Here is a 10595-nt window from a genome sequence, read left to right on the forward strand (position 1 = left end):
CTCTATAATCTTGTCTTCTTGGTCTCATTTGGTAGTGGTGTCTTTGATCATTATATTGGTTTTGATGGTTGTACCGAGGGCGGTACGTGTTGTTTTCCCTATCATTTAACCTGTAGGAATTATACTCCCTATCATTTGATCTGTAGGAATTGCGTCTCGGTTTATCCCATACAGGTATATTGTTGGTATCATGTCGGGTTTTTCTGAAGGGCAGATCCGAATTTTTAATTTCGTTGGGCCATATATGGATGTGTCCATTTACATAATCTTTTTTGTCTCTTGAAAACTTTTTTTGTTTTCTCTGGATTATTTCTTTTTCCAGGAGATCTAGTTTGGATTGGAGGTCTGTTATATCACGTTTGAAATCCTCACTTTCATCAAACTTAGATAAAAGGCCCTCTATTTTGCCCATTTCGCTCTCCAATGAAACAAGTTCCTTTTTCCTCTCGTTTACTAAAGATGTCATTAATTTAGCCGAACACTCATCTAGAATGGAATTCCATATTTTTAAAAATGATGGATTATCACTTCCATAGGTGGGCATCTTTTGGAGTCTCAAACCTCTAGGGATTCTTCCCACTTCAATATATTTTTCCAGTGTTACTATATCATAATAGCCTTTCAATTCCTTTGTGGCCAATTTTTCCAAGGCATTTAAGTAACCATAATAGTCCTCTCCGTCATCCTCAGCGTCCAATCCTAAATCCTCATCAGCGAAGATGCTCTTCACATTGTAAGATCTTTTTGATCTATCTTTAAAAAGTGGCATTTGTACAGGTAGCAGCAGTCAGGGGTAAACTAACAGGAAATGGATAGTAAAGAAAAAGGTACACAGACCGCGCTAACGTTTGCTAGTGGCAGCAACTCTGAGGGATCCTCTGTTAGACAGGAACCAAAGTAATAGAAATGAAATAGAAGGGAGTTCAGAGTGCGCCTCAAATTACAATCACAAATAATACTTCAATGAGTTACAATAAAATGGGTACTTATGTAGTAACTGGGCTGCCGATTTTTTAAAAGTATGCCTTAAGTTAAGGCATACAATCAGATGCGATGCGATGCGATATCGCATCGCATCGCATCGCATCCGATATCGGATGCGATGACCCGATTTTTCCATAGGAATCAATGTTAAAATGATTCCTATGGAAAAATGGGTCCTTTTCATACCCCTACTATCCAAGTGGGCATGGAGTTGGATATAAACCTGTGGCGAGCGTAGCGAGCCAACGAGCCCGAAGCGTGGCGAGCGAAGCGAGCCCCGCGAGGGGACGGTATTCGTCCCCTCGCGGGGCTCGCTTCGCTCGCCACGCTTCGGGCTCGGTGGCTCGCTACGCTCGCCACAGGTTTATATCCAACTCCATGCCCACTTGGATAGTAGGGGTATGAAAAGGACCCATTTTTCCCATTGAATTCCATGTTAAAATGGACTCAGTCCATTTTAACATTGATTCCTATGGAAAAATCGGGTCATCGCATCGCATCGCATCGCATCGAATCGCATGGTCGCATGCGATGCGATGCGATCTCCCGATCCGACCCGATTTAGAAATCGGCAGCCCAGTTACTACATAAGTACCATAAAATGTTTAGGAAAAAAGCCTCACTGAAAGAAAGGAATGGTTTACTCATAAAAAACGACAGAGCCAAAAAAGATCTGAAGTGTAGACCTTTCGTCACCCAATTCAATTGCGAGAACCGGATCATCAAGAACATTCTAGAGAAACATTGGGGCACTCTACTCCGGGACCCAGTACTGGGGCAACATCTTCCCCCAAGACCTCATGTGGTATATCGCAAAGCCAAAAATCTTAAATCCATTCTGGCACCCAGTAAACTAAAACCGACCCCCGATCCAAATCCCCCAATTTCGCATTTTCTAAGCAAAAAACCAGGCACCACCCCCTGTAATAAGTGTATCTGCTGCAATATCTGGATAAAGTCCAATTTCATCATACCCAGAACAATGGCAAAACATACAACATCAAAGAAGCTGTCACTTGTAATTCAGATCATGTGGTCTATATGATTACATGTAGCTGTAATTTAAATTATATAGGAAAGACCATCAGGCAAGCGAAGATACGCATTCAGGAACATGTAAGGAATATCAGGAATAAGATGAAGGTCCATAGTCTACCCCGCCATTATTTGGACAAACACAATGCAACCGTGACCAGAGACAACTTCAAATTCACCATTCTTGAAAGGGTACCTCTGAACCCCAGGGGAGGCAATAGAGACCACGAGCTGATTAAAAAAGAGAGCTATTGGATATATACCTTGAATTCCTTAGCCCCCAAAGGTCTCAATGAAGGTGTGGACATTGTGGCCTTTTTATAAACCCCATTAGATGCAGACAGTATCTTCATGCATATTATTAGGGTATGATACACCCCCCTACTCTTATTCTTTATATGTTAATTCTTATCTCTATTTTCTTAATTAATTGCAACTGCAACACTGGGGTCTCTATAGGCACAGTCATATTAATATGTTAACCCATTATGTCATGTATACACTCTTTTGGGTACAAAATTTATACGTTATTTCGTTCACAATATTTAAATTTTTTTCTAGTTTTTTGATGTAATTATGATTAATTATTCTCTAGATGATACCCAATACTTGTTCAAAAATAACTGTCTTTGACGATCTTGACTCTTTTTGATGTAAATGTGACAGTAATCGATCTCTAGATGATATCTTATATATTTATAATTTTTTGATATCTATATGATATCTTATACATATAATAATTCTTTATACTCCAATTTTTTTCTCTAAAAATATTTTTTTACACTACACATTCCCCTTCACGGGTTATTACATATAGGTTCATTAAGGAACCCCTTAGGGAACACTAATTTAAATTTAAGCTACCATCGATTGTATATACCCACATATGTATAGGTCATTATAAGTGGGAAGCACATATATATTTATTCACACGGACACTAATATTGTATTTAATAGCGACCTTAGCAGTGGTCAGCACTATTTTGATTATTATTTTTCCAAGTTATGGAACGCTATGCGCGTCACACTGAGCTATAAGCGTAACCTTTTAGAAGGTATGGAACGCAAGATGCGCTCCATGGAGCCGGAAGTATACACTGTAATGCGATGGAACGCCATTTGCGTTTCACCCAGCCGGAAACAGTTGTCTGGAGTGTATTAGAAGATATGGAACGCAGAGTGCGTTTCACCAATCTGGAAGTGCACATTATTCAGGATGCGCTTTGCAATCCCGGAAGTGCACCGTACCTACAGTGCGGACAACGCACTGTACAATTTAGTCTCTTTTAATAAATATCTCGTTTAGCAAGATCCAGATATTGATATTGCTAGTAAGTGCCGGATTGAATTTATATGCTAAGGTCATTTATCGGTGGTATCTAAAAAATTTAAAGGAAACAGTATGGCCGCCATTTGGAACACAGGGCGCGATCCCCATGCGTTCCATAACGTAATTAAGAATTTTAAAGTTTTTTTTTTTTTTTTCATTCTATTTATTTATTTTTTATTATTTTTTTTTTTTTTTCATTATTATTTTTTTTTTTTTCAATTTTTTTTTTTTATTATTTATTATTTATTTATGTATTATTTTTTTTTTTTTTTCACGGTTTCACACTCCTGATATAAATATAAGTAGGAGGTTCATGTCTCCAATTAAGTTCCACATCTCAAAGGGTGGCTTTATAGCATTTTTTGAGACTTAGGATAATTGCACACACAGGAAGTGATGTAATCATGCTAGCCCCATAAATAACCTGAGAGGAGTTCAGGATTTCATTCAGCACTTTGGAATCCTGGTATCCACATCCGGTTTAGCTCCTGCTTGGTAAGTGCCTGCTATCATTATGAATTCGAATACTGTCACATATTTGAAAATCTTCTATGCATGTATTGAAAGGGGACAATATGTTTTTCATTTTATAGCCTGATTTTCCTGTTACCCTGTTTTGTGGAAACTTGGGGTAATCAATTCCCCCTAAAACCAACTCACCTGACTTGGAATACACTGAACAGCCAGTATTTATTGCTATACCTGATCATCAGGGGTATGTAATTACCAACACCTGTCTCGGTCAAAATTGAGGTTTACAATGCACCTTTACAGCAAGGCTATCATTTTTCTGCTTAGGATTGCGAGTTGATTCTTCATTTGGGAAATCTGGTCCCTTAATTGCAAGAATCCTATCCACGAAATTTGCTTTCGGTATGATTAATAATCCAAATTAATTACTCCTCACTGGGTTCTTATTCTTTCTTTTTCCTCCATTAATTATTGAATGGCAACACTACTGGTTTTAATCACCTTTTTTCCTGAATAAGGTCCTTTTTCTATGCACTACAGTTTATGTATTGGTGGTCATATTGATTAGACCTCTCCAAGGAAAAATTATTCTTATTTAATGACCTCTCCTTCATCCTCCTCGTCCTTGATTTTTTCTCCTTCCCTTCATCATGCTCTTATCGTTTTATATTTATAAACATTTTTGTATTGTATTCATTTTATGTATGTGTAAAATCACACTGATTTTATTATGATTCACAGTGTGAAATCTGTCTGTACAAATCTGCTATAATGCCCCTGAGGAAGTCAAGTTTTTGACGAAACGCGTTGGGCTACCGACATCTTGCAGAAGACACTTTTGAATAAAAGTTGTTTTTTTTAAAAACATTTTATTGTAACTCATTGAAGTATTATTTGTGATTGTAATTTGAGGCGCACTCTGAACTCCCTTCTATTTCATTTCTATTACTTTGGTTCCTGTCTAACAGAGGATCCCTCAGAGTTGCTGCCACTAGCAAACGTTAGCGCGGTCTGGGTACCTTTTTCTTTAATATATATATATATATATATATATATATATATATATATATATATATATATATAGTGTAGGTGTCCAAATGAATGAAGACCAGAGGCGGCACTCACAATGAGTCAAAAAAACGGAATATATTCAAATCATGTGGCAAAACATCACAATAACAACCGTGTCAGCAAAACGTGTGTCGACCGTTTCGAGGCTTGCGCCCCTTCCTCAGGACAGCTGACTGTGCAAAAAGGCTTAAACAGCAAATGGTGCAGTGCAGAAAACAACAGACTTAGTGAACATCATGGTTTAAATAGCTAAGCACACTTACGTGGATGCAGGGGCGCGTTGTACAGCGGGGCTGGCTTCCGGCAGCGTTGTCACGTGACTACTGACGTCAGTCCGTTGTCCCGGCAACCCGCCGGCGTCTGCTCCCACTGATCAACGGCAAGTGAAGGTGGTCAATTTCAGAGTGCGTTTCCTGTAATATATACACGGACGCACAGATCAATGAGTGATCTAAAGTGCATGGTGCTAAAAAAGTGACTGGGTGCTTAACATACAAAACGAGCTTTAAAATCAGAAACACTGCTATGGACAGGAATCAATTTAAATGTTGGAACACGTTAGTGTGCTTATACCAGCAAAGGGAATCGCTCCACATTACAAAGTCATACTTGCGTATTTAAAGGGACAGTAGTCACAGTGTTAGTGGTGTTGATCCCAAACATAATACATACATATATAGTACCGCTGCAGTTTATGCATACTTAGCATCATCTATTGGCGCAAATGCCAGTCGAGGGGGTCTGGTTGTATAAAGCACTTGCTTAAGGTCAAGTCGACATAGGTGTCATCATTTCTACAAAACTCAATATTTGGTCATAGAATTGGTATATTAGATAAAGGGACTTGTGGGGATGACGAACGTAGGTTCATAACTTATTTATATAAGTGTGTTTTTATAAAAAGATGTTCAGAGATGTTTTTTCATTGAGGCCATGTGGGGATCCTGAATTTAATACATGGATCCAATAGGTCTCCCTTTGCAGGAGTTTTTTGATCCTATCGCCACCACGAATCAGGGGCGGAACATGCTCTATTATTTGATGCCTGAGGTCGGTGAGGGAGTGCTGGTGGGCCTTAAAGTGGCGAGCCACTGGCTGGTCTATGTCTTTGCCAGCAAGACAATTTTTAATTGCCGACCTATGGGCTGTGGCTCGGTCCCGGAAGGGTCGACTCGTTTGGCCGACATAAATGTAAGCACAAGGACACCTAATAACATAGACCACAAAAGCTGTGGTGCACGTTATAACCTGATTAATTTTATGGCGTTGACCAGTTTTCGGATGTGTGAAGGTTGGACCTGTGTCCATGTGTCGACATGCCGTGCAGGTTGGACAACGGTAGCACCCTGGGGCCTTAACCTGGGTGTTGCTGGGGGTGGTTGGTAATAAATTGGTTTTGACAACATAATCTCTTATGTTGCGTCCCCTTTTGAAGCTCGGCATGAGCGTAGTTTGTGCAAAGCATGGAAGATCTCGGTCACTTGTCACCAGTGGCCATGTGGCCTTTAGAACCCGCGGCAGGGCCGCACTGGTAGTGGAGAAGGAGGTCACGAAAGGGATTTTTTTACTTATGTCTTTTTTGGTGTTATTATTTAGCAGTTGTGCTCTAGGGGTATGCAATACCTCCTGTTTTTGTTTGTTCAATAATCTATAATCGTACCCCCTTTCCAGAAACTTTTTTATTACAGTATTAAGGGCTTCATCCAATCGGTCATGGTCACTGGTGATGCGCGCAATGCGCAATATCTGGGACCGTGGTAACCCCCTCTTCAGACTCGGCGCATGGTGGCTACCGTGGTGGAGCAGGGTGTTTCGGTCCGTACTTTTAGTATACACTGTAGTGTGAATAATGCCATTATTGAGGTGGATCAGTACATCAAGATAGTTGATAACTGAAGGGTGGCATTGCATGGTCAATTTAATCGGGTTGTCTAGGGCGTTGATGTTGAAGACAAGAGCTTTTAAGGCCTCCTCACTATTGCCCCATAGTAGTAGCAGGTCGTCGATGTATCGACAATAAAATAAAATGTTACTGGAGATGTTCAAATCTGTAAAGAAAAAGTTAGTTTCTTGAGAAAACATGAACACATTTGCTAGCGACGGGGCCACATTGGACCCCATCGCACATCCGGTTAACTGTAAATAAAAACAGCCGTTATGCAAAAAATAATTTTTAGTTAGAATAAACTCCAGTAGCTCCAAAAATAAAGAAATGTCGAGTCCATCGAATGAGTTGGCGACGAGGAATGTCCTCATGGTGGAGAGACCTGCGGCATGGGGAATAACCGTATATAGGTTAGATACATCCATTGTACATAACAATGTGTGAGTCGGTAAATCCTGTAGTTGTTGTAATTTGATGAGGAGTTGGGTAGTGTCCTTAAGGAAATGGGGTTGTGACATGACAAGTGGTTGGATAAGAGTGTCCAGGAATTGGGAAATGGGCTGACAGAGGGATTGGCGGGCAGAGATGATGGGGCGGACCGGAGGATTATTGCTGTTCTTGTGGATTTTGGGAATGGAGTATATCACGGGTGTGATGGGAAAATCGGAGGATAACGTCTTGTGGGTCTTCTTACTTATGTGGCCACCTTCCAGGGCGTGTTTCAGGATGATATCGAGTTGTTTCTTAAAAGTGGGTGTAGGATCACCTGGTAGCTTCCTGTAGGTGGTGGCATCGGCCAGATGGGCATCAAGGTTTTGGATATATGTGGTACGATCTTGTACCACGATACCACCACCTTTGTCCGCCGGTCGCACTATTATATCTTCCCTCTTGGATAGGGCTTGTAAGGCCTGATTTTCACCTTTAGAGAGGTTATAGTGGCGGCGTGGCTGGACTTTGTCCAGTTGTGAAATGGACGAGTCCAGTAGTCGCGACAGTGTTCGAAGAGACGGATTTTGTGATGGCGGATCAAAGGTGGATTTACTGTGTTGACGAAGGAAGTCTTGATGCTTATCTGGTATAGGTGTCGTCGTCTGGTATTGATAAAACTCTTTTATACGGAGGTTTCTGTTGAACCTATGTAAGTCAACTTTCCAATCAAAGTCCCTGTGTCGACTGGTGGGGACAAAAGACAGGCCCCTCGAGAGTACATTTCGTTCCAATTCAGACAGAGGGGTAGAGGACAAATTGAAGATCAAATCCTCGTTTTGTTGATTGGCGGTTTTGTGGAGCCTTTCCGTTTGGCCTCCGCGACGGGTGGGTCTGGCACGGTACCCCCCGTACGGGCCCGAGTGGCGCGGCCTAAAGGGACACGACCAGAGGATGTGGATGGCTCATCCGAATCAGCAAACGCGAAGTCACTGTCGCTATTGGACCCAGTAGGGTCACGTCTGGATTTCCATTGCGAGCGAGAGCGGCCTTTATACCTTTGATTCGTGGGTTGGGTGCCGCTAAGCCAACGGTATACCCGCGATTCTTCATAATCGCCTTGGACCGTGGCTAATTTCTTCTTTTTGAAACGCTCCAATTCAGCTCTATAAGTGGCTACTTGATTTTCCAGTTTGGACCATAGTGCCGTGTGTTTCTTTTCGTCCAACGTACTTTTGTGCAGGGTTTTAAAGGTGGCTATTTTGGATCTTGTAGCTTGTAAAGTTTTGCCAGCTTCCTCGATGACAAGGATCATAAGATCCATGCTACATTTATTTAGCACGGAGATCCACTTGTAGCAGAAATCTGCACTATTGCGCCCTATTGTCGGCGTGTTGGAGATGCGAAACCCACGGGGTATCTGGGCCTGACGATAGTATTGGGACAGGGAGATGCCATGTAAAAGGCAATCAACCTCCTTTTTTTGTAACTTCAAGAGGGTATGGTAGATGTCCTCTGGGGTGTCTGTCATGGAACTGGTACTGTCAGGTTCATCAAACAATATGGCCTGTACCTGATCAGATGAGATGGACAGCGTATCATTTAAATGTTGTTGGAGATCAGCAAAGTTGAGCGATTCTGTCCTGTGGATAACAGGTTCCATCTTTGAAGCGGACAACCAGATGTTGCTAGGGTCCGTTGTTGATTCTGCAACTGGATTGATTTGGCAAAAGAAGTGAAGTTACGCCAGTGCCTTGTCACGTAGGATTCCTTGCAGGGAGTCCAAATACACATAGAGGGGGTAACGACCGGCACTTAGCACATCAATGGGCAACAGGGGGGTGCCTTCCAGACCTTAGTATAGTGTAGGTGTCCAAATGAATGAAGACCAGAGGCGGCACTCACAATGAGTCAAAAAAACGGAATATATTCAAATCATGTGGCAAAACATCACAATAACAACCGTGTCAGCAAAACGTGTGTCGACCGTTTCGAGGCTTGCGCCCCTTCCTCAGGACAGCTGACTGTGCAAAAAGGCTTAAACAGCAAATGGTGCAGTGCAGAAAACAACAGACTTAGTGAACATCATGGTTTAAATAGCTAAGCACACTTACGTGGATGCAGGGGCGCGTTGTACAGCGGGGCTGGCTTCCGGCAGCGTTGTCACGTGACTACTGACGTCAGTCCGTTGTCCCGGCAACCCGCCGGCGTCTGCTCCCACTGATCAACGGCAAGTGAAGGTGGTCAATTTCAGAGTGCGTTTCCTGTAATATATACACGGACGCACAGATCAATGAGTGATCTAAAGTGCATGGTGCTAAAAAAGTGACTGGGTGCTTAACATACAAAACAAGCTTTAAAATCAGAAACACTGCTATGGACAGGAATCAATTTAAATGTTGGAACACGTTAGTGTGCTTATACCAGCAAAGGGAATCGCTCCACATTACAAAGTCATACTTGCGTATTTAAAGGGACAGTAGTCACAGTGTTAGTGGTGTTGATCCCAAACATAATACATACATATATAGTACCGCTGCAGTTTATGCATACTTAGCATCATCTATTGGCGCAAATGCCAGTCGAGGGGGTCTGGTTGTATAAAGCACTTGCTTAAGGTCAAGTCGACATAGGTGTCATCATTTCTACAAAACTCAATATTTGGTCATAGAATTGGTATATTAGATAAAGGGACTTGTGGGGATCACTTTAAGGCCCACCAGCACTCCCTCACCGACCTCAGGCATCAAATAATAGAGCATGTTCCGCCCCTGATTCGTGGTGGCGATAGGATCAAAAAACTCCTGCAAAGGGAGACCTATTGGATCCATGTATTAAATTCAGGATCCCCACATGGCCTCAATGAAAAAACATCTCTGAACATCTTTTTATAAAAACACACTTATATAAATAAGTTATGAACCTACGTTCGTCATCCCCACAAGTCCCTTTATCTAATATACCAATTCTATGACCAAATATTGAGTTTTGTAGAAATGATGACACCTATGTCGACTTGACCTTAAGCAAGTGCTTTATACAACCAGACCCCCTCGACTGGCATTTGCGCCAATAGATGATGCTAAGTATGCATAAACTGCAGCGGTACTATATATGTATGTATTATGTTTGGGATCAACACCACTAACACTGTGACTACTGTCCCTTTAAATACGCAAGTATGACTTTGTAATGTGGAGCGATTCCCTTTGCTGGTATAAGCACACTAACGTGTTCCAACATTTAAATTGATTCCTGTCCATAGCAGTGTTTCTGATTTTAAAGCTCGTTTTGTATGTTAAGCACCCAGTCACTTTTTTAGCACCATGCACTTTAGATCACTCATTGATCTGTGCGTCCGTGTATATATTACAGGAAACGCACTCTGAA

General features: G+C 41.6%; 1 long non-coding RNA gene across 1 annotated transcript; it reads left to right on the top strand.

Moving 5' to 3' along the window:
- Positions 1-3700: 3700 nt before the first annotated feature.
- Positions 3701-4844, top strand: LOC146019616 (uncharacterized). Its single transcript, XR_014450619.1, has 3 exons — positions 3701-3844; positions 3943-4222; positions 4562-4844. It is a non-coding gene; the product is annotated as an uncharacterized LOC146019616 (long non-coding RNA).
- The last annotated feature ends 5751 nt before the right edge of the window (positions 4845-10595 follow it).

Source organism: Crinia signifera, chromosome 7, assembly GCF_055691185.1.
Source record: "Crinia signifera chromosome 7, ASM5569118v1, whole genome shotgun sequence".
NCBI classification, from domain to species: domain Eukaryota; kingdom Metazoa; phylum Chordata; class Amphibia; order Anura; family Myobatrachidae; genus Crinia; species Crinia signifera.